A 2,327-nucleotide genomic window follows, 5' to 3' on the forward strand; every position below is an offset into this window, starting at 1 on the left:
TAAAGAATGACACAGACGCATTTAAAAATATTCATCATACGAGTATTTCCTGACAATTAAACAAATGAAATGTTTATTTATTTAATTTTTACAAAAAAAAATATTAAATTTTTTAAAACCGAAACCGCGGTTCTAATACAGTAATTTTGACTTACCTGCACAACCAACTTAGCACGATATTTTGTGCAGGTAAGTTAAAAGTGCAGTTAACATCAGTTAACTTACCTGCTCATTGATGCTGGTAAGTGCATTTAAGTTTACTGCTCAAAAAAGCAGTTAACGGCAAATAATTTACATGAAGTTTTGCGATGTTTCCCTTTAAAAATAACGACAAATTTGGTATTTTACTACTTTTAAAATTATTAAGAAGTTTACAACACAATTTTTTATTCAAAATAGTATTTTTCTTATTTTGGTTTGATTTAATTTTATATTAAGCAGCTAAATGAAATTTTTTTCATGAAAACCAGTTATAGCTTCCAAAAGTATTATGCACTTATCTTAAATGTGCAGGTATGAACAATGCACTTAAATTAACGAATTTTTATGGAGTTTGATAAATAAATATACAAAACACAAGTTTTGTGCACTTATATGCAAAATGCTCTTAAGTGAAAGGCAGGTAAGTCAAAACTATTGTATTATTATAAATACTTTTTTTTTATATTGTGCTTTCATAAAAGAAAGTATTTTTCAATTTAATTGTACGTGACATTTGTACGCCTATAGAGTGAAATAGATTTTGCAAAAATAAGAGTATCTGAAAAATAATATGGTGTTTGTGTTCCATTTAGAGGGTACTATATTTTAAAACAATAAAAAGTTTTTTCGAAACATTGTTGTCCAAAATATCGATGCGAAAATTGTCGAATCGTGAGAGGCGTTATGTTTTCTTTTAATTTCTTACACTAAACCAAATATTTTTCCTTTACAATCCGTCATATTTAAATAAAAACAATCTTTGGATGATTTTATAATAAATAAAATTTAATAATAAATAAATAAATATTAAGGGTCCTCATGTAAACGCTTATATGTCTCGCAAACTGTGCAATCTGTGCATTTTTACACTCTCGCAAATGAACTGTCAAAAAATGTATGGAAATTCGTTTGCACAACTCCGATAAGTTTGCGCGTCAATTTAGACTCGCAAACTTGAATTTATTGTGCATTTGATGAATCAGCTGCTTTTGTTTATTTTTATTTATAAGAAATAAAAATCAAAAAATATAAAAATTTTGTGCATGTGAAAATTGTGTAACTTTGGAACAGAATGATTGGATTAAATGGCATTGTGTCTGAAAACATTAACCAACAGATAGAATATAAACAAAATCTTCCAAACTATGTATACCACCATTTGTTCCAAAGATTTAACTTTCATTCAACATTTTTCAAATTAAAATGTATGCAATTTGAACAAATTTTTTTAAAAGCTTTTGTTGAATTTATTTTTATTTGACATTTTTATCAAATATAAATTTTCTGTATAAACTTGCACAAAATTGAAAAGGTGAGTTCATGAAACACGTCGCGCAAATTTTGCACATTTGCACAAATGGGAAACTTAATCGTTTAAATTAATAATTTCGTACGTGACAAATTTGTCTTTTATAATAAAACAATATATCTGTGGAGTTTGGACAAAACATCTTAAGTCGAGATAAGAAAATATCGTAGTTTTTTTATAATAAAACTAACTTTTCAAAACTCCGTTTACACTAATCTGCTTCTGCTTACGAATATTAGTTTCTGAGATATCATAAAAAACAAATTAACTTATTTGGAGTTGTTGTTGATTTGTTTTTGACAAAACAACTTAATTCGCAAAAACTGTTGAATTTATCGATAATTATTTTATTATTTATCCTTTGTATAATTCTTTGAGACAAATAATAAAGTTTTTCAAGGACAAATAATAAAATATTGATCGATAAATTCAACAGTTTTTGCGTTCTCCTGAAAAAATTGAAAATTCCACTTAAGTTGTTTTGTCAAAAGTTCACTGATATATTCTGTAAATATACATACGTATTAGAGTGTTCCAAAAAAATTACTTAAAGTTTATAACAGTAAGGAAATTCGGCACATTCGCCAAAATATGGCCAACAAATTAGTTTTTCTCGAAAATCGCAAAATTTAAATCGCAGGTGCGGAAAAACTGTAAGAGGTATTGACATAATGTTTTCTTATTTTTATTCCCTATTATGTTCTCAATAAATTACAATGTGAAGATTAAAAAATTCTGAAATTTGTTTAACAAAATTTTTAAAAATTTAAAAATGGAGTTTTGAAACTGAATAGGTTAACGGTATCCTACGAAGGCA

The sequence above is a fragment of the Calliphora vicina genome, chromosome 4 (genome assembly GCF_958450345.1).
Source record: "Calliphora vicina chromosome 4, idCalVici1.1, whole genome shotgun sequence".
Lineage (NCBI taxonomy): Eukaryota > Metazoa > Arthropoda > Insecta > Diptera > Calliphoridae > Calliphora > Calliphora vicina.